Genomic DNA, 23,323 nt, shown 5'->3' on the forward strand with positions numbered 1-23,323 from the left:
CCATGGGAGAGAAGGTGACAGGAATCCTGAGGGCATTTGAGCATAGGAAGAGCAGACGTGCCCTTAGATTGCAATTTTTCGTCAGTCTGGTCTTACCCAGCTCACAGCAGGGCTTAGTTCTGTAATGAAAATGAAGGTTCATTGATCGTTCATCAGTTACATGTTCCTCCTTGGTTTTATTCCCTTCCCAGGACATGTTGGTCAGGAATGGGAGTTCAGGAATTGTGCCCTGAACCTAAGATACCCAGGCCAAGAATATGGGCCACCCCAACAGTCGGTCTCACTCTACCCAATCAGGCACTTGATTCTATGTGTATTTCCTGGTTTGAACTGTAGAGTGGGAAGGGCCCTTTCTGGCCCAACCCCAAGAGCAGAATCCCACATGCATCAACACCCCCACAGAGTAAACATCTCAGTTCTCCTTGGTCACTTTCAGTGATGAGATTTAATTATAGGGGAAAGTCATGCCATTCACAGTGACCCTTCTGACTATACACAAGGTGTTCCTTATATTGAGGGGAGAGCCCCCTCCTTCACCTCCTCTCAATACTTGCTCTGCATGGCACCCCTTATAGCTTTTCCTAAGCCCCGTGAATCACTTCTTCACTACGGAGGAACACAGAGACTAATTGCACTGTTCATTTGCCCCTCTTCAAGTGTGAGGTGATGATTCTTGTAGCTGCCCTGCCCTGATTCTTAGTCCTGTCCTAGATTCTTACACACTTTTCATTCTGTCATTCTGAGACCTCTCATTGTCCTGATCACCCTCTGGGTGGTTTTTATCCTGTTTTACATTATGCTATTTCTCACCTGGCACAAACATTTTCCAAGTTACAAATGTCCACATTTGTTCTTTTATTCCAGACTCCAAAAGATAAACCTGGATCCTATGTTCCTTGGAATGTACTCATGAATCAAATACAAATTTCTGGGGAAATGGGGTGACTGTTCCAACATAGCGGTCTATCCAGTGTTTATGCTTTGAGATGCTAGGTCTGAAAGATAAATGTTCATAGTTTAGAAATCATTTCACAGAGGATTGCTTTTATATGATGCTGATTTTAAATGTTCCATTTGGATTTTGATAGATATGCTTAAGCAATTTAGAAATCATATTTTACATAGCACAAATACTAACTGGTTTCCTCTAGAATGATATTCTCTATTACTCTGTTTCTTAAATCCATCCAGCTGAATGGAATAGAAGATGATGATTTGTGTATGATTCATATTTGGCTTGTATCCACCAACAGAAATTACACTGTCTAGTGAAAGGCAATTTTCTAAATAATTTTATTAGTAGTGTGAACTGTAAAGTTGTCATTTTCTCATATGTCCCCATCTGCTATCAGCCTCCTTTTATTGTCAGAATGGATCCAGGCACTGTATACAAGAGTCTGTGGGACTAAAGAAAAAAAAATGGATAAATTAGACTTCATCAAAACTGAAAACTTCTGTGCTTCAAAAGATACTATAGGAAATTGAAAGACAAACCACAGAATGGGAGAAAATATTTGTAAGTCATATATCTAATAAAGATGTTTATGTAGGATATATTTTAAAAACTCTCAAAACTTAGCAATAAAAAGATACATAATGCAAGTTAAAAATGGGCAAAGGAATTGAACAGACATTTATCCAAAGAAAATGTATAAATGGCCAATAAGCACATAAAAAGATAGTCAAAGTCATTAGTCATTAAGGAAATGCAAATGAAAATCACAATGAGAAACCATTTCATTCCCAGGAGGATGGCTATAATCAAAATGATGGATAATAGTGTTGACAAGGATGTGGAGAAATTGGAACCTTTAACCATTGCTGGGAAGAATGAAAATGGTGCAGCCACTGGAAGAAAAATTGGCAGTTCTTCAAAAAGTTAAACATGGAATTACCAAAGGACTACTCTTAGGTATATACCCAAGAGAACTGAGAACATATGTACACACAAAAATTTATACACACATGTTCATGGCATTATTTATAATAATCAAAAATAGAAACAGCCCAACTGTATCAACTGATAACAAAATATTATTTAAAAAATGTGGTATATCCATACAAGGGAATATTATTCAGCCATACAAAATAATGAAATACTGATATATATACTACAACATGGATGAACCTTGCAAACATTCTTTAAGTGAAAGTAGCCAGACACAAGAGGCTGCATGTTATATGATTCCTTCTATATGAAACATCCAGAATAAGCCAATTCCTGGGGACAGAAAATCCATTAGTGGTTGCCAAAGGCTGAGGGGAGAGGGGAACGGGGAGTTGATTACTAATGGATATAGAGTTTCTTTGGGGGTGATGAAAATGTTATGGAATTAGATAGTAGTGATAGCTGTACACCTGTGAATATACTAAAAACTACTGAACTGCACACTTTAAAAGTGAGTTTTATGGTATGTGTATTATATCTCAATTTTTATTTTATATTTTTGAGAGAGAGAGAGCAGGGGAGGGCAAGAGGGAGAGGAAGAGAGAATCTTAAGCAGGCTCCATGCTGGGGCTTGATCCCACAACCATGGGATTATGATCTGAGCCAAAATCAAGAGTCAGACGCTTAGCTGACTGAGCCACCCAGGTGCCCCAACATCTCAATTCAAACAAACAAACAAACAAACAAACAAAAAAGCATATGTGAAGAGAAACATAAAATGTGGGAAGACAGAAGTTGTGACAATCATAAGAAGTCTATCTCAGTGGTCTTCAGGGACAAGACCTCAAAGGAGGCTAAACAGCAAGACCTTATCACTAAAAATGTTTTATTTGCATTAATGACAGAAAAAAGCATCTACACTGATGTATAAAATACTAGAGACTAATGGATGGCACCTTCTCCCGGTCACATTCTCAACTCAAGGACTCTTGTACCAAGGCCAAGACCCTTGGTTCTTGAAGTTTGGCTTTCATTGCCACACGGATGTGTCTCAAAGACACCTCTGTCCCAAAACAGATCTCCTTATCAGTACAGCCATCTCTGAGATATTGAGCCAGAAATGAGGGAGTGATCCAAGATGCTTCATTCTCTCAGTGCATGTATGTGTTCAGGCATGAAGTCCTGTCAATCCCACCTCAGAGAAATTGCCTACATCTGCCTCTCCCTCTGTTTATTCCCATGGCTACTGTGTTGTTCCAAGCCACCATTATTTCCAACCTGACTATGTGGTTGTCTCCTCAGTATTGTCCTGCATTCATTTTCCTTCCCTTCCAAGCCATTCATCAGATTTAAGCCAGAGTTATACAAATTTGTGGATACACACACACACACACACACACACACACACACAGACATGATATGATCATGTTACACCCTTCTTTAAAACCCTTCAATGGCTTCCTATTTATTCAACCAGAGTACTGTCCCAAATCTGTAAGGTGGCATATGTGCCCTCTGTGATCTGGCCCCTGGCTATCTCTCCAGTGTTGCCTCAACACCCCCTTTTTTTACCATCAGAATTTCCCGTTCTGTTTCTTGCTCTGGAGCTTTGGTCCTCTGCCTAAAAGGTGCTGTCACTTCCATCCTTCCTTCTGTCTGTCTGACACTAGGTAGTGCTTCTTAAATTTTAAAATGAACACAAATAACTTCAGGATCTTGCTAAAATGCAATCAAGCAAGCCCAGAAGCAAGAAGGTATAATAGAAGTGGTCCATCTAGAATCAAGCACAAGTCAGATTGGAAGCTAACCCAGACCCCAGTTATCCACTGCTCTTGTATCAGCATCTCTCCTGCAGTTCATACCTATGGTTACCTGGTGGAGAGTGAGAGTTCCTCATGACAAACTGAGGCAGAAAGAAAAAGTCTGAGCTTGGTTCACAAATCAGTATGTGCATACAAGCCAGATATGGTCAGTATCTGCACTCCCCACTCAGAGGTGGTAAGGGAAAATTCTCCCAATGGGCAGAATCTTAGGTAATGCACCTGGTTTTTCACTTTGTGTAGAAAACAGAGTGGCCCAAGGTTAGGTATATACATGGACTCAAATGGTTTGGCCACCTGGGCAGAACCTGGAAGGGGAAAGATTGGAAGACTGGGGACAAGAGACTTCTGAGTGGGTATATGGGAATAGGTACAATGTGTCAAAATTTTCATATTGCACATTAGAAATGTGAACTGTTCGGGGTGACTGGCTCAGTCAGTTTGGCTCAGGTCATGATCTCACAGCTCATGAGTTTGAGCCCCACGTCAGGCTCTGTGCTGACAGCTCAGAGCCTGGAGCCTGCTTTGGATTCTGTGTCTCCCTCCCTCTCTGCTCCTCCCCTGCTCACACTCTGTCTCTCTCTCCTTCAAAAATAAACATTAAGGGGCGCCTGGGTGGCGCAGTCGGTTAAGCGTCCAGCTTCAGCTCAGGTCACGATCTCGCGGTCTGTGAGTTCGAGCCCCGCGTCAGGCTCTGGGCTGATGGCTCAGAGCCTGGAGCCTGTTTCTGATTCTGTGTCTCCCTCTCTCTCTGCCCCTCCCCCGTTCATGCTCTGTCTCTCTCTGTCCCAAAAATAAATAAAAACGTTGAAAAAAAATAAACATTAAAAAACAAAAAAAAGTGTGAACTGTTCTCTACATAAATTTAGAAAAAACTATATGGAAAACTACCTTTCTTCCATTCACAAAGCAAATTCACCTGGCTCCTTAAAATGGGATATTATGCAAAAATAATTGGCTGAATGTTGTGAAGTTGCATCAAAAGCACTTGCTGCTATGTCCACCTGAGACCATGTTGGTGAAGGTGGCAGGGAAACAGACTCTCTCGCTCTTGCTTTGTTGTACTAGCGCACACATTTTGGAAAGTGAGTTATTTGGGCCTAGCAGCATGCATACCCTTCAACCCAGAAATAGCAGTTCCAGTTGAAATCTCCCACCATGAAAGAGGCACTAAACAACCAAGTATGTACACAAAATGGCATTTGACATTAGTCATCTCTGCCATTGGTCACCCCACTGATGACACAGTGGGTGTGGGAAGAGTCATGACAGCGGGATGGGCACTTTGCCTCCATGCAGCTACTGCTACTGCTGAATGTCCAACCCACCCCAACACAGAACTAGCCCCCAAGTTAGTACCATCCTTCCAGGAGACCATCTGGCCACTGGAGGACAAACGGACAACTCCACCCTGGAAGGAGCAGTGATTTATTTTAACAGAAGTTGTTATGCATTCTGGGTAAAAGTTTGCCTTGCCTGGGGGAGCCTGGGTGGCTCAGTGGGTTGAGCATCAGACTTCAGCTCTTATCATGATCTCAGGGTTCATGAGTTCAAGCCCTATGTCGGGCTCTGTGCTGACAGCTCAGAACCTGGAACCTACTTCAGATTCTGTGTCTCCCACTGCTCCTCTCCCACTCACTCTCTCTCTTTATCAAAAATAAACAAACATTAAAAAAATTTAAAGAAAAAAAAAGGTTTGCCTTGCCTGCCTATAGGCGTTAGCCATCACCACTTCCTAAGGGCTTACACAGTATTAAGTGCACTCTCGTAATTTACAGCAAAGTAAATGCATCTGCTCTACAACAGTGGGCTGAGTGTGTGACATGCGATCCACTGGTCATATTATGTCTGTACCACTCAGAAATGGCTAATCTGATGGAACAATGGAATGGCCTAGAGAAATGACAGCCAGGAGGCTGGTGAGGATGGAGCTCCTCCAGGATGCAAGATACTCAAAATCGAATGGACAGTTAACAAGCTGGCAGAAGATATCCAGACATTTATAGCAGATTATAGTTAATACCCATTGTATATAATTAAATTACTTAAATTGATAAGTAAAAAACCTGATAGGAGGAAATAAAGTACAGAAGAATAAATACAAATATTCACTAAATATATTATAAAAGGGAAAACCTCACGATAACAAGAAATGCCAGTTATGACTGTCATTTCCCTCACATATTTGAAAAATGGCAGGAATGGATAATATGCAGTGTTGGTGAAGGCTGTGGGGAAACACTCTCATACATGATTTTCTGTACAAGTGCACACATTTTGGAAGGTGAGTGAGTTGGACCTAGCAGCATGCTTACCCTTCAACCTAGAAATTCCAGTTTTCAGAATCTGAATACTTGTTCAAATGTGCCAAGTTAAAGCCCAAGGATTTTTCATTGCAACAGTATTTGTAGTAGTGACAAATGGAAAACAACTTCATGTAAACTAATAGAGGACAATTTGTGGGAAAAATAAGAAGTTAATATTTTTTGAGAACTTACTAGGTACCAGTCAGTGTTCCAAATACTTTACATGTATTAGCTGATTTAATCCTTACAACAACCCTTCTTTGTCCATTTCATAGGTGAGGCAATTGAGGCAGAGAGCCTAAGTAACTTGAAAAAAAAAAACGGATTTGAAATAGTATGAGTAGCTTGATTTTACTTTTAGAAACCAACAAGAACAATTCATGTATGTGTGCATGCACATGCGCACACGCATTTGCATGGGAAAATTGTGGATACGGAGGAATCTGATAATAGTTAGCTCTGGAAAGTGAAAATTGGGAAGGAGGATTTTCTCTTTCTACTTATATACTTTTGTATTATTGATATTTTTAAAGTAAGCGTTAGTTTTAGAATTTAAAAACAAATAACATTAACACCTAAAAATTCACCTGAATGCATTATGTTTACATGATTTTGTTCCATTTCACTGACTGAAGGGTTTGTTGTGGTTGTAGGAAGAAGTTTTATTCCAGGGCAGGATGAAGTGTGCATTGTGTAAGAACTACATTGAGACTGAGGTTCTAGCTTGGCTTAAGGGAGGAAAAGAGTGGGGGTGGCAGAGGAAGGTGGGGAAATCAGAGGTTGGGAGCATACACAGGATTTTATCAGAGGAAAACAGAGAGCAGACCCAAAACACCCTCAGGGCTGAAAGAGACCCCATAAGAAGTCTAAAAGACTGCTCTCCACCCTCCTGATAGCCTTCCTAAAGGCAGACGGCCACATTCAGGGTCATAGTCCAGTTCCCTTATTCTCTCCTTGAGAGGTACAGTGAATTTTACATGCATTCAGCAGCCTGACCATGTGGGAAAATGCCTAATTATCCTTACTATTCCTCCAACCAGTATTTATTAAGCTTCCCCTATCCCAGGCACTGGGAACCAGTTACCTGCCATCAGGGAGCTTATACTCTGATACAGTTATTGAATGACTCACCTTCAAGGTGATCTTCTTTGACTGTTCCTCATATTCTCTTTATAAGCTCACACATAATCTAGAGTTTGCTTGAAGGGTAATGAGTTAATGATTTGACGAACCGTAACAATCAACAGACTGAAGAGGGCATAGGAGTAAGTCAAGATCATTTCAACATCCGAAATGCGTTTTTAAGAAGATAGTTTGGAGGAGGTAATGGCTTTCTTAATTCCAAGTAATAAAATATTTATTTTTTAGATAGCCATACTCAAACCCAAAATCATTTATGTGATGGCTAAACTTTAATATGTGCTCAACTAGTTATGTTCATGTCAAAGTAATTACTGTTATAATCATCTAAATACATTTTTTTTCTTTTTTTGGAAACTGCCTCTGTAGTGACAACAGGTCTTTTCAGCTTCATCATCCAAACTCTGAAGGCCTTCTCCATCACCACCTGCCTGGTGCCTCATCTGCTGGTCTCTCTTTTGGGGCCACAGTTACCACCAAAGAAGGCATAGGAAGTACCCAAAACAGAATTCACCTAGTTCAAGTAAGAGTATATGTTAACAAGTTCAGGATAAATATGGATTTAGATGGCTTCTTAGTTGTCTGAGCCATGGGTTAGGGTTTTAGGCAGCTGAAGGTTTTTGTCCCTTTTATAGGAAGAAGTTACTCTTTTCTTAATTTTCTTATCCTTCTATGGATTTCTTTATTATTATTATTTGAAGTTTATTATACTCCCATAAAAATGTGAGGCCAGGTGGTGCAGAGGCTGTAACACCCCATCTGTGTCACCTTGAACCATCTCATTGTCTCAGGAAGGAATCCTCCCTCCAGGAAGGCTCTGGGTCCTGTGCACACAGAAAGGGGACAATTCACACTTTAAAGTTCCTATAATAAATGAGAAAAACAAGGATGCATATTCTATGTTTGGTCTGTGTAAACAGCCATGCTGCAACCTCTACCAGAAAAAAATACTTTTGTGATTTGGATATTTGAATTGGGCATGTCGTGTAATAGTCTTTAATCAAAACTACATATGTTCAGTTGCCCCCAAACTAAGTTATAAAGCTCTTGGGAGCAAGGATTATGTCTTGTTCTAAAAATACCTTTCTAGACTATAAAGAATTGATGTGTCCTAAAGGTTGCTGGCAGACCACTGTTCCAGAGGCCAGAGGGAAGAAATATCACTGGTCTGTCCTTTTACCTTCAAGAAACTCCTCAGATCATCAGAGGTACAGAGCTGGGCACATTAATCTCAAGGCCCAGTTGTATGGGATTTTTTAACTCATGTACTTAAGATGCATTAGTAAAAATGTCCCATAGTAAATGAACATCAACTAGCTCTCCAACATCAGAACAAGAAATGAATAGTAGAAAAGCTGGAGCTCTCTTTATGAGCAGAAGACTTTACAATAAATCCCTCCAATTCAGGTGCTGTTTTTTCCCCCAAGCAGTAGCCAAATGAGGGAGAGAACAAAGTAGAAGCAGACGCTCTCAGTGTCTGTGGTCTTCAGATAAATCCAAACTGTGCTCTTGAAGTCATGTCCTGGGTTGACTTTGAGGGCTTCCTCTCCCAGCTACCTCCATAGAGTCTGTACCCAGAAAGCTTCTGTTGGTATCTTCAATGTGAACAATCACAGCACTTCCAGTTGATACCTGACAGGTCTGTGCCTACCTCTACCTGTACCAATCAGGAGCTTCCTACCCTTCACTTTCAGGGTGGATCCTCTGTGTTCCTTGCTTTTAGGAAAAGATTACTAAAGGCCATCCACCCAGCATGGATTCCACACCACAGGCACGATGATGAGCGTCTGTATTTGCTAAGGAACTACCTGGAGCCCTCCACAGAGCAGTCCATGGGAAGCTTGGGGTGAGTCACAAACCACTACACAATGGAATGAACATTGTCTTTACAAGAGGAGCAGAGATGCTTGAACATTTTTCTCTGAGGAAATAGGTCAAAGGGCTTGGCCTTTCATCTGTATGATCCATGCCTCTCAAGCAATGTTAGCAAGTATTATCTATCCCTATTTACCAGGAAAGGAAACTGAGGCAGCCAGCCAGAGAATAAAGTGAATTTTCCATATGACTATTACCTTCTTGGCACTATATCAGTTGTTCCTGATCATTTTAGAGTAATGTATGTTTCACTAGCATATGCTCATTGAATCAGTCCGCATGGGTAACTGATGCAATTGTAATATTATTGGAAAGGTGTTTGGAAATATTACGGCTTTAAAAATCTTTTAATTATGTACTTACGGCTAGCCAAAAAAAAAAAAAAAAAAAAAGCAATGACCTTTGGGTTGTTTTTATTTCATTGTGGCTGTTACTGCTACAATTGTTATTTTAGGATTAATGCTTAGGAAATCATAGACTCTTAGGAATTAGGAAAAAATCATTTATGACTCATAAACTTACATTCAGTTGAAATGCCTTAAGACTTTTAAAGTGGTATTTCCCCCTTTTGCCTTTTGGAAACTTTAAAATTCTCATTAAATTTCATATATGCATTCTGTTCTTTTAGGATATTTTAAACTTCTATTATTTGAAAATCTGATGAATGTTGCCTTCTATGTGATATGTCCTTAATTAAAATATTGAACACAATAAGCCAAGCAAAAAAAACAGGAGAAAATTAACCAACATTGTTAACATTGAGTTGTTGTTCAGTCAAGTACAAACCCTTCTGTGGTATTATGCATTTAGATTTCTCTATCCCCTCCAAAGACCAAGCACAGACTCTGTCAGATGCCTTGTGAAATCCCTGTGCACTGTGTCTACAGCACTGATGAGTTTCTCATTCTAGAAATCTCATCTCAAAAAGGGAATGAGGCTAGTTTTCTTGAGTACCCAGTCTCCTCTTTGGGACCACTGCTCTAGGCCCTCTCATCAATAATCCATTCCAGAAGAGCTCCAGAAAGTTGCCTGGGAGCAAAGTCAACTTCAGCGAAATCCATCTTTTTGGAAACCAGGAACAATAGTTGCCTATCTCTGGTGTTCTAGCACTGCTCTGTTTTCTGTGATGTCTCAAAAAGATTACTCACCATGGTTTCACAATCTGATTAACAAACTATGGTAAGGTTAGAGGACATAATTCACCTTGATTGATCTGACCACTTGAACAAATTTAAAGGCCAAGTGCTTTCTTAGAATCTCCACATATTCTGGGCTTCAAGTCTTTTTTTTTTTTAACTGTGCTTGTCTGATCCTTTCAGTTTACAAAGCATTCCTTTGGTGAGAAATACAGAAGAAAAAATAGGAATAAAAGACAGTTCTGCCTTCTGACTTCTGTAAATATTACTCTATCTTCATTGAGCAGTATATTTGGTCTGTGTTTGATACATTGTATGGTTGATAGTGTTTTCTGCAAAATATATCTCTTAGACAACTTGACACTGCTCTGCATCACACTTTAGCCTCTGTTGTCAGTTTGCCCCATTACTTCCATCATTTGTTCATGTCCTTTCTTTATCTTTGCTAGTCAGAGTGCAGTCTGGTTACAGTGCCTTCCTAATTCCTTAGTTCTTCCTCATTTACAATTACATCTTCCAAATTTCATTTCTGAGAGCTTCCTGTGTATTTTGTGCTATATTTTCTTGTTATAGTTTCTGGTAAATGGGAGAAAGTCCATCATTGTGCTGTACTTTCTGAAACTGGCTGTTTATAATATAAGCCTCCAGCCCTGAATAACAACATTAATGTTCTTCTCTTTCTCATGTTATAAACCCAAGCATGTTCTCCCCAAACATTTTGTTACAGGCTCTATGGTTAGCTTGACAGCCACCCCCCTCATTTATTCCCCTCATTTTTGAGCCAGAAGAGAACCTTTTCTATCCCCTCTTCTTTAGAAATGGTAGAATTTTTCAAACCTGGGTAATTCCCAGCTGTATCCTTCCTCTGTTCCAGTTTTTTAATTTGCTTTAGGGAAGCCCCATCCATTCCTTTGGTTGGACTGAGTGGCCTGTGTTGTCCACCCTGCTGAGAGCTAGATGTTGGTTCAACTGGTAAGATGGGGTCAGAGGTGTGAAGAGATCCCGTATTGGGGCTGCAAAGGATGCTACAGACAAAGGAAGCTGGGTTCAATAAGGCAGGAGTAGAATTCTCAACATTTAGCCAAAAACTGAGGACCTGGAGACAGATCTAAAAATCCAATAAAGGCCAATAAAGGGGAGTCAGGTTAAAAAAGACACTAAGAAAAGAAGAAGTAGTGAATCTAGACAGTTACCTTCAGCAAGCACTGTGTGTAGGCATATTTCTGTTCATTTCTCTTTAAGCTCTCACCCAAAAAGTTTCTATCCTCTTATTTCCTTTGAGGTTCCTGGATTTCCACTCATGTTTATATTTCATGAGTATATGGTCTCTGCCTTGTTTGCTAGTTGTTTTGGTTTTTTGTTTTTTTTTTTGTCAGATACTATTAGTGGGTCTCATCGCTCTAGGTTTTTGGTGATGTCTGTTAGACAACAGCATCATTTTTTTAATTATTATTATTTTAATGTGTATTTATTTTTGAGAGCAGGTAAGAGGGCATGAGCAGAGAAGGGGCAGAGAGAAAGGAAGACAGAATCCAAAGCAGGCTCCAAGCTCTGAGCTGTCATCACAGAGCCCGATTCAGGGCTTAAACCCACAAGCTGTGAGATCATGACCTGAGCCGAAGTCAGACACTTAATTGACTGAGCCACCCAGGTGCACCGACAACAGTAGCATCATTGCCCCCAAATTGCAAGTCCTCTTTTCTTTATCACCCATAGTCTGTGCTTTCATATCTAGACACCACCATAAAAGCTAACTTTTACTGAGTACTTTCTGTATACCAGCCATATACTATGGCAGTTACTATGTGCCAATTGTGCAGATGACAAAACTGAAGTACAGAGTGCTTAAGCTATTGCCCAAGATCACATCACTAGCAAGTGGAATAGTCAGGATTGGAACCCAGGCAATCTGGTTGTAGAATCTGTGTTCTTTTTTTCAGGGGGGGGGGGGGGAGGGAGCTGCATTTTGCTTCCTTTTTTTTCATAAAATTTATTGTCAAATTGGTTTCCATATAACACCCAGTGCTCATCCCAACAGGTGCCCTCCTCAATGCCCATGACCCACTTTCCCCTCCCCCCCCACCCCCCATCAACTGTCAGTTTGTTCTCAGTATTTAAGAGTCTCTTATGGTTTGCCTCCTTCTCTCTCTGTAACTTTCCCCACCCCTTCCCCTCTCACCTGGTCTTCGGTTGAGTTTCTCAGGATCCACATATGAGTGAAAACATTTGGTATCTGTCTCTGCCTGACTTATTTCACTTAGCGTAACACTCTCCAGTTCCATCCACGTTGGTACAAATGGCCAGATTTCATTCTTTCTCATTGCCAAGTAGTCTTCCATTGTATATATAAACCACATCTTCTTTATCCATTCATCAGTTGATGGACATTTAGGCTTTCTCCATAATTTGGCTATTGTTGAAAGTGCTGCTATAAACATTGGGGTACAAGTGCCCCTAAGCATCAGTACTCCTGTATCCCTTGGGTAAATTCCTAGCAGTGCTGTTGCTGGGTCATAGGGTATGTCTATTTTTAATTTTTTGAGGAACCTCCACACTGTTTTCCAGAGCGGCTGCACCAGTTTGCATTCCCACCAACAGTGCAAGAGGGTTCCTGTTTCTCCACATCCTCACCAGCATCTATAGTCTCCTGATTTGTTCATTTGGCGTGAGGTGGAATCTCAGTGTGGTTTTGACTTGTACTTCCCTGATGAGGAGTGACGTTGAACATCTTTTCACGTGCCTGTTGGCCATCTGGATGTCTTCTTTAGAAAAGTGTCTATTCATGTCTTCTGCCCATTTCTTCACTGGATTATTTGTTTTCGGGTGTGGAGTTTGGTGAGTTCTTTGTAGATTTTGGATACTAGCCCTTTGTCCGATATGTCATTTGCAAATATCTTTTCCCATTCCATTGGTTGCCTTTTAGTATTGTTGATTGTTTCCTTTCTGTGCAGAAGCTTTTTATCTTCATGAGGTCCCAGTAGTTCCTTTTTGCTTTTAATTGCCTTGCCTTTGGGGATGTGTCAAGTAAGAAATTGCTGCGGCTGAGGTCAGAGAGGTTTTTTCCTGCTTTCTCCTCTAGGATTTTGATGATTTTCTGTTTCACCTTCAGGTCCTTTATCCATTTTACTTTATTTTTGTGAATGGTGTAAGAAAGTGGTCTAGTTTCAACCTTCTGCATGTTGCTGTCCAGTTCTCCCAGCACCATTTGTTAAAGAGACTGTCTTTTTTCCATTGGATATTCTTTCCTGCTTTGTCAAAGATTAGTTGGCCATACTTTTGTGGGTCCAATTCTGGAGTCTCTATTCTATTCCAATGGTCTATGTGTCTGTTTTTGTGCCAGTACCAAGGTGTCTTGATGATTACAACTTTGTAGTAGAGGCTAAAGTCTGGGATTGTGATGCCTCCCACTTTGGTCTTCTTCTTCAATATTACTTAGGCTATTCGGGGTCTTTTGTGGTTCCATACAAATTTTAGGAGTGCTTGTTCTAGCTTCGAGAAGAATGCTGGTGCAATTTTGATTGGGATTGCATTGAATGTGTAGATTGCTTTAGGTGTATTGACATTTTAACAATATTTATTCTTCCAATCCATGAGCATGGAATGTTTTTCCATTTCTTTGTATCTTCTTCAATTTCCTTCATAAGCTTGCTATAGTTTTCAGCATACAGGTCTTTTACATCTTTGGTTAGGTTTATTCTTAGGTATTTTATGATTCTTGGTGCAATTGTGAATGGGATCAGTTTCTTTATTTGTCTTTCTGTTGCTTCATTATTAGTGTATAAGAATGCAACTGATTTCTGTACATTAATTTCATATCCTGCAACTTTGCTGAATTCATGTATCAGTTCTAACAGACTTTTGATGGAGTCTCTTGGGTTTTCCATGTATAGTATCATGTCATCTGCAAAAAGTGAAAGCTTGACTTCATCTTTGCCAATTTTGATGCCTTTGATTTCCTTTTGTTGTCTGATTGCTGATTCTAGAACTTCCAACACTATGTTAAACAACAGCGGTGAGAGTGGGCATCCCTGTTGTGTTCCTGATCTCAGGGGGAAAGCTCTCAGTTTTTCCCCATTGAGGATGATATTAGCTGTGGGCTTTTCATAAATGGGTTTTATGATGTTTAAGTGTGTTCCTTCTATCCCGACTTTCTTGAGGGTTTTTATTTAGAAAGGATGCTGAATTTTGTCAAATGCTTTTTCTGCATCGATTGACAGAATCATCTGGTTCTTTTCTTTTATTAATGTGATGTTTCACATTGATTGATTTGCGAATGTTGAACAAGCCCTGCATCCCAGGAATGAATCCCACTTGATCATGGTGAATAATTCTTTTTATATACTGTTGAATTCGATTTGCAAGTATCTTGTTAAGAATTTTTACATCCATAGTCATCAGGGATATTGGCCTGTAGTTCTCTTTTTTGCTGGGTCTCTGTCTGGTTTAGAAATCAAAGTAATGCTGGCTTCATAGAAAGAGTTTGGAAGTTTTCCTTCCTTTTCTATTTTTTGGAACAGCTTGAGAAGGATAGGTATTATCTCTGCTTTAAATGTCTGGTAGAATTCCCCAGGGAAGCCATCTGGTCCTGGACTCTTATTTGTTGGGAGATTTTTGATAACTTACTCAATTTCTTCACTGGTTATGGGTATGTTCAAATTTTTTATTTCTTCCTGTTTGAGTTTTGGAAGTGTGTGTGTGCTTAGGAATTTGTCCATTTCTTCCAGGTTATCCAGTTTGTTGGCATATAATTTTTAATAGTATCCTCTGATAATTGCTTGTATTTCTGAGGGATTGGTTTTAATGATACCATTTTCATTCATGACTTTATCTATTTGGGTCCTCTCCCTTTTCTTTTTGAGAAGCCTGGCTAGAGGTTTATCAATTTTTTTTAATTTTTCTGAAAAACCAAGTCTTGGTTTCATTGATCTGCTCTACTGTTTTTTAGATTCTATATCGTGTATTTCTGCTCTGATCTTTATTATTTCTCTTCTTCTGCTGGTTTGGGGTGTCTTTGCTGTTCTGTTTCCTATTTCCTTTAAGTGTGCTGTTAGATTTTGTATTTGGGATTTTTCTTGTTTCTTGAGATAGGTCTGGATTGCAACGTATTTTCCTCTCAGGACTTCCTTCACTGCATCCCAAAGCATTTGGATTGTTGTTTTTTCATTTTCATTTGTTTCCATATATTTTTTAATTTCTTCTCTAATTGGCTGGTTGACCCATTCATTCTTTAGTAGGATGTTCTTTAACCTCCATGCTTTTGGAGGTTTTCCAGACTTTTTCCTGTGGTTGATTTCAGGTTTCATAGTATTGTGGTCTGAAAGTGTGCATGGTATGATCTCAATTCTTTTATACTTATTAAGGGCTGTTTTGTGACCCAGAATGTGATCTATCTTGGAAAATGTTCCATGTGCACTCGAGAAGAAAGTATATTCTGTTGCTTTGGGATGCAGAGTTCTAAATGTATCTGTCAAGTCCATCTGATCCAATATATCATTCAGGGCCCTTGTTTCTTTATTTATTCTCTGTCTATATCTTCTATCCGTTGTTGTACATGGAGTATTAAAGTCTCCTCAAATTACCACATTCTTACCAATAAGGTTGCTTATGTTTGTGATTAATTGTTTTATATATTTGGGGGCTTTTGAATTCAGTGCATAGACATTTATAATTGTTAGCTCTTCCTGATGGATAGACCCCGTAATTATTATATAATTCCCTTCTTCATCCCTTATTACAGCCTTTAATTTAAAGTCTAGTTTGTCTGATATAAGTATGGCTACTCCAGCTTTCTTTTGACTTCCAGTAGCATAATAGATAGTTCTCCATCCCCTCACTTTCAATGTGAAGGTATCCTCAGGTCTAAAATGAGTCTCTTGTAGACAGAAAATAGGTGGGTCTGATTTTTTTTATCCATTCTGATACGCTATGTCTTTTGGTTGGGGCATTTAGTCCATTTACATTTAATGTTATTATTGAAAGATATGGGTTTAGAGTCAATGTGATATTTGTAGGTTTCATGCTTGTAGCGATGTCTCTGGTACTTTGTGGTCCTTGCAACATTTCACTCAGTCCCTCTTAGGATCTCTGGTAGGGCTGGTTTGGTGGTGATGAATTCCTTCAGTTTTTGTTTGTTTGGGAAAACCTTTACCTCTCCTTCTTTTCTGAATGACAGACTTGCTGGGTAAAGGATTCTTGGGTGCATATTTTTTCTGTTCATCACATTGAAGATTTCCTGCCACTCCTTTGTGGCCTGCCAAGTTTCAGTAGATAGGTCTGCTACTTCCCTTATGTGTCTACCTTTGTATGGTAAGGCCCGTTTATCCCTAGCTGCTTTCAGAATTCTCTCCTTATCCTTGTATTTTGCCAGTTTCACTATGATATGTCATGCAGAAGATTGATTCAAGTTATGTCTGAAGGGAGTTCTCTGTGCCTCTTGGATTTCAAATGCCTTTTTCCTTCCCCAGATCAGGGAAGTTCTCAGCTGTGATTTGTTCAAGTACACCTTCAGCCCCTTTCTCTCTCTTCTTCTTCTTCTGGAATTCCTATGATATGGATATTGTTGTGTTTGATTGCATCACTTAGTTCTCTAATTCTCCTCTCATACTCCTCGATTTTTTTATCTCTCTTTTTCTCAGCTTCCTCTTTTTCCATAATTTTATCTTCTAATTTACCTATTCTCCCCTCTGCCTCTTCAGTCTGCACTGTAACCACCTCCATTTTATTTTTCATCTCATTTATAGCATTTTTAAATTCATCATGACCATTTTTTAGTCCCTTAATCTCTGTAGCAATAGATTCTCTGCTGTCCTCTATGCTTTTTTCAAGCCCAGTGATTAATTTTATCGCTATTATTCTAAATTCTTGTTCCATTATATTGCTTAAATCGGTTTTGATTAATTCGGTAGCTGTTGCTACTTCCTGGGATTTCTTTTGAGGAGAATTCTTCTGTTTCATCATTTTGGCTAGTTTTCTGTCCCCTATTCATTTTAAAAGCTTGTTGTATGCTCTGCACCTGCGAGCACTGCTCTATTAAAGGAGGGTAATACACTGTACAGGGCCTGGCCCTTCAGGAGGTGTTTTCTCAGGGATTGTTACTTGCTCTGTGTTGTTGTAACTTTGGTTATTTTATTACCCTACTTGTAGTAATATTTTGGACCCTCCACCAGATGTGCTTTGATTTGTTCCTGGAATAGCCCTGTAAAGGAAAACAGATAGACAAACAGAAGACAAAAACATGCAAACACACAAACAACACAAATAAACAAAAACAAAAACCTAAAGACTAAAAACAAAAAACCCAAAAACACTGACTACAAGTAAAGAAGAGGGTGGAGGCGGTGCTGATGGTAGAGCACATACAAAGAGAGAAATGACAGGAGCGAGGGTGGGAGGGGGAGAGGAGAAAAAATAAGCATTGATTAGGCAGAGAGACTAAAAGGCTTAATCCAGAGAGAGAAAGGAAAATAAAGAAGAAGGTGGGAAAAATGAAACGAAGATAAAGTTACTCATACAGAGAAACTATATGGCTTGATTATTTCAGAGAGAAAGGAGTGTAAAGAAGAAGGTGTAGAACATGTATCAAGACAATGGATTAAATATGTCTGTTTAGACAGACCAATAATCAGAGTAACCAGCCTAGTGGAGGGAAGAGATAAGGAGGAGAATTGGGGAGAGGGGGGCGTGGAATATATCTATATATCCAGAATTGACCTAGAGTTAATCCAGGCAGCGCTGCATCGCTTGTAGGTAGTAGCTGTCTGCAGGATCTGTGCTGTTCCCGTGCATGTGCTGCAAAGGGGCGTGGTTTGGCATTATCTGGACCCACCTCCACTATGGGTCCAGGAAGTGATCCCTGAGGCCCTGCCTTTGAGGGGGGGGGGGGGCGGAAATAGTGATTTCCCCCTCCCCCCCCCCCCCCCAGTCTCTTCTCCATGGAGCCAGACCCGGTGGACTCAGTTTGAGGCATCTTCACTGTGCTGCGGGCGCAGACGGGTGGTCCTTCTCACTCCACCAACTTCCCTGACCCTGCGCTTGGTTACGATTCAAAGTCCCACTCATGTGCTCTGGCCCTGGGGAAACGCTTCTCAGAGTGGTGATATGTGGTCCCGTCTGGCTTTGTCTGTGCCACAACCCTTCAGGGAGGACCACCTTCTCCTGCTGCGCACTGAACTGCCGCCCTCGCCGCAAGCCCCTGGGGTGGCAGATGCAGGAAGCCTTTGCGTTTTCCCACGGCACTGCAGGGAAACTGTGTGGCCTTTTCCTTCTGCAGACGACACCCTTGGCCCAGCCGCTGCGCCCGGCGTGGCGGACACAGGCAGGTTACCTACTATCGCACAGCCCTCCAGGGAGGGAACCACTTTCTCCAGCTGCAGACTGAGCCTCTAACCTACCACTGCACCCAGGCCTGGCTCCCCTCCTCCCCAGGTGCGCGAACAGGGAGCCGGCCCCAGTCCAAAGAAAGCCCCGCAGTTAGAGATTGGATCCCTCTCAGTCTCAGTCCGAGGTCTTTCTCCTCTCCAGACACAGTCTCGCACTTCCCTAGCCGCTCTTTCTCTTCCCTTTGCCTTTCCGCAGAAGATAGAATCTGTGTTCCTAACCCCCTTCTCCGAATCTATTTGTTTTCCTGGTACCATTTTCTTTGTTATTTTTCCTGGAGAATCACCAGGACCCCCTTTATTATTATTACTTCCCTTCACCCAATGTAACCAGTATCCTCTTTAGTTTCATATTTTGGAATATCACGTAGGTAAGTTTGTGTTTGCTTTTTGTTTGTTTGTTTTTAAGTAGGCTTCACACCCAACAGAGAGCACAACTTGGGGCCTGAACTCACGACCTGAGATCAAGATCTGAGCTAGGATCAAGAGTCAGATGCTTAACCAACTGAGCCACCCAGGTACCCCTCATCTAGGTAAGTTTTTAGTCTACTAATTTACTTATTTCTTTCTCAGATTTATTCATGTGCCCTTCTATTAGCATTAGTTGAGTTCCTTCTGTGTTGTGAGCTGTGTGACCATGGTTCTTACCCCTAGGGAGAATCAGTCCCTGATTGGGACTGATTAATGACTGATTAATCAGGGACTGATTCAGGGACAATTAATATCTTTAAGCAGTTGATGAATACAGAAAATTTTGTGCAAAATGTGTATATATTCACATGTGACTTTGAGGACATATTCACATAACTGTTACCAGATTCTCAGGAGTCTGTGACCCCCTCCCATAAAGATGAGAATCACTGGTCTAAAGAGACACAGAAATCGTTATAATACCGTGACACCCTGATTAGATCTAGGAGCTATGGTCCCAAACATGCTTTCCCAACCTTACGAGAGGTACTTCCTCTTTGACTGGGTCAGTCCTTCCAATGTTATATGATTTTTTAATATCATCTGGTGACTGACAGGAACTTTAAAGGGTCTGGGATTTTACTTACAAACTAACAAGTTAGGCTGATGCAGTTTGATGATGCTAGCAGAAAACACAAGACTCCTGAGTCAGAGGCAAAAGACTATGTTCTTCACAGCAATAGCATCGCTAGAATATTAGCATTTCCAATTAGCTTTCCGGGCCCTAATTCCCACAAAGCAAAGTGGTGAGGGCCAGTTGACACCTGGAGGTGCCATGGGCCGCATATAGTAGAGGAACCCTGAGATTAAGGAACTCAAATCTTTTATAATGGGTGGTAAGCCTCCCAGAAGGTGATGTTATCTTATTAACTGAACAGTAAGCATTGCTGCTAATTCCTTCACAGGGGGACAGTCTTCCACACTGCTCACTATACCCACATCCTTGAGAAGGTAGTTTGAAACCAAAGCATGTGCCTCTGCTCATGCAATGTACTCATCTTCAGCATGTGACTTACTCCCCTCTAGGGGTTTCCTCAATCCCTTCCCTTCCTCCTCACTGATTTCCTGCTCTGCATCCTGCCACAGAGTGCACTCCAGAACTGTATCCTGAATGTCTTCTGAGGACACTAGTTCAGTCTAGAAAACTACCAGGATTTTGTATATGGTTTTTTGGAGGGAGAGGGGCTCCTAGTTATGAACAAGGGAGACACACCAAGGGCAGAGATGTGGCCTTTGGGTTGAAATATTGTGCGTTTCCTTCTACCTGGGCAATTACTGCTGCTGACCTGAACACAGACCCATTGTGGAAAGTGGGGAAGGTTTTAGTCCTGGGAGTGTGAACAACTGATAGCTGCCGGGCTGGTACTTCTATGTTAAATAGCAAAGCATCACACCCATTACATGAAATTGGTCTTCAAGGAAGCACAATATTGTGCATTAGACTCAGAGGTTTACCATTTTGCCCATTGCAGTGAGGGTAACTAGATGTTTTTCTCAGAAATAGAGACAAATACCACCTTAATGGCTTCTTTGAAAGTGAAGGTTATAAAATAACATATTCTAACTGAAAACGGATTATACCATCTTCCTAATATCTAGCTTGGTGATGAGGAGAAGCAGAGAAGAGTCTATTTCTCACACTGCCATTTCAGCAGAACATTTTATGGAATCACAGCCAAAGTAAAACATTTTTGTGAAATAAATACCTGTGTTCTCTGAATCCAGTTTCATCTTTGATTAGTACTAATGGCCTATGAGGAAGAGAGGACAAACCGTTTTCATCTTTCATGTTGTGTGGAATCGGTAGCCACTAAGCATATATAACATCCATAGAGCATTAGCGTCAGACCCTCTTCTGCCCACTCCCTACACGCACACCCCAAAAAACCTATGGTAAGTAGCTAGTAAAGACTATATGGAATTATTAATTTAAAAAATACATTTTTCCTTCAAAAATATACCTCATAAGCTGCAGAAGTTATATAGCCAGAGATGTTTGGATTCCAAAATTGTTGAAAAAAAAAATTAAAAGGATGTGGAAAAGTGAGAACAAGTTCAGATGATGCCCAAGGGTCCATGCAAGGAAATATCTAAAGAAAAGACCAAGGAATGGAGACTAGAGAACTATGTAAACAAAATTGACATGAATAATCCATGTAAAACATTCGCTACAGTACACGACAGCTATAAATATTAGTATTACTATTTACCTGAGCTGGGGAAGCAAGACAGATTGCAGTAATATGTGTTTATTTATTTGTTCATTCATTTTTCAAGTCATTTATTCATTCATTATTTGTTTGAAATTATGTGTCCTAGAATTTAGGTACCTTCCATTGTCGCCTGCATTTCAGTTTCACTTTCTTCATGAATTTAAAGATTACTTGAATCAACTTACTTAGCTAGAACTCTGTAGTCAGATAAGCAAAGAGGAAAGACCTGTTCCAGATTCCAAGGCAGAAATAGATTCAACAGAAGGAAGAACCCCTCAGGGTAACAAGCCCCTGGGGTCAGTGGCAGCCTGGAGGGCTACTGTTCTAACTCAGGAGGCTCCAGGGCCTTTCAGTCTTCTCTTGGGAACCCTGCTCCCCATGTCTGTCTCTGAAGGGGTTGTTTTGAGCATTACATGCCTTAATGAATGGGAAGCACTGTGCTGTGGTAGACAACCAGGAAATTATAGTTGTTATTAACAATTACAGGTAATGCAAAGTTACGTTTTATTAGCATGAACTTCACTATCAGAATGCACTGCTTCAAATTCTGTTCTTTAGCTATATAATTTGATAAATTATTTGACCTTCCTAAGCCTCTGTTTCCTTATCTGTAAAAGATTATGATCATGAGGATTAAATTATATCATGTCTGTAAAGTGCAATACATGAGACTAGCACATACTGAGTGCTAAATATAACGTCTACTACAATTAATACAGCTACTATTACCACTGCTACTACTATCATCATCATTATTATTATCATTATTAACACCTCTTTTGGGGGGCACCTGGGGGGCTCAGTCAGTTGAGCATCTGACTTTGGTTTCGGTTCAGGTCGTGGTCTCCTGGTCGTGGGATCAAGTCCCATGTTGGGTTCTGCCCTGAATGTGGAGCCTGCTTAGCATTCTCTCTCTCCCTCTCACCCTGCCTCTCCCTGCCTTTCCCTGCCTTCTCAAAATAAATAAATAAACTTTTTTTTTAATACTTCTTTTGGTATTTAACAACTCTAGGATTCCTGCTTTGCCATCCTTGTTTTCTTCAATAGAGTTATATTGCTGTCAAATGAATGGGGGAGGGAAATGTTGTTTGGGTCAAGAAGAAAAGAAACCCGAGAACAAAGCTAGTGTGTCTTTCCTTCTGTCTCCTTTAATCTGCAGCTTCCCATATTTGGTATATCAGGATGAACCTGACCAACAGGGCTTGGGATGCTGGTGGGACCTCATGAAAAGCACATGTTCTTCTCCCAGGGCTTCTACCCCTTCCCTTCCATTGGCCCTCAACCACCACAAACCCATCTTCCTGGGAGGAAGGAATCCTGGTGTTCCCAACTTTAGGAAGACAGGACCTCACTCAAGTCCCAGCCCTGAAACTTTCCAATTTGGATTTAACTTCCTCCATGGTATAATTGAGATAACACTTTGAGGAAGCTGTTGGGAAGACTAGATACACATAAATGAGGTACATAAAGTCCCAAACACAGTGGCAAGCACATAACAGTTGCATAATAAATGCCAGTTTTTTCCTAATAGCTGATGTTCAGAATTGTTCTTAGAACCAATCTTGGAAGAGGTTTATTATATACTAGAGTATTTGTCACAATGTTATTTATAATAGTAAAAATTAGAAATAACTTAAATGTTCAACAATAGGGGATAATTTCATTTTTTTAACGTTTATTTCTTTATTTTTTTAATGCTTATTTATTTTCATGAATTTTAATTTATTTTTTAATTTATATCCAAGTTAGTTAGCATATAGTGCAACAATGATTTCAGTAGTCGATTCCTTAATGCCCCTTACCCATTTAGCCCATCCCCCCTCCCCCAACCCCTCCTGTCACCCTCTGTTTATTCTCCATATTTATGAGTCTCTTCTGTTTTGTCCCCCTCCCTGTTTCTATATTATTTTTGCTTCCCTTCCCTTATGTTCATCTGTTTTGTATCTTAAATTCCACCTATGGGTGAAGTCATATGATATTTGTCTTTCTGTGACTAATTTCGCTTAGCATAAGACCCTCTAGTTCCATCCACATAGTCGCAAATGGCAAGATTTCGTTCTTTTTGATTGCCGAGGGATACTCCATTGTGTGTGTATACG

At 40.4% G+C, this 23,323-nt stretch overlaps 1 long non-coding RNA gene across 1 annotated transcript; it reads left to right on the plus strand.

Moving 5' to 3' along the window:
- The first annotated feature begins 1,692 nt into the window (after positions 1-1,692).
- On the plus strand, positions 1,693-22,031 carry LOC123379243. Its single transcript, XR_006583470.1, has 4 exons — positions 1,693-1,912; positions 7,524-7,677; positions 8,849-9,000; positions 18,953-22,031. It is a non-coding gene; the product is annotated as an uncharacterized LOC123379243 (long non-coding RNA).
- Positions 22,032-23,323: the final 1,292 nt, after the last annotated feature.

The sequence above is a fragment of the Felis catus genome, chromosome C1 (genome assembly GCF_018350175.1).
Source record: "Felis catus isolate Fca126 chromosome C1, F.catus_Fca126_mat1.0, whole genome shotgun sequence".
Classification (NCBI taxonomy): domain Eukaryota; kingdom Metazoa; phylum Chordata; class Mammalia; order Carnivora; family Felidae; genus Felis; species Felis catus.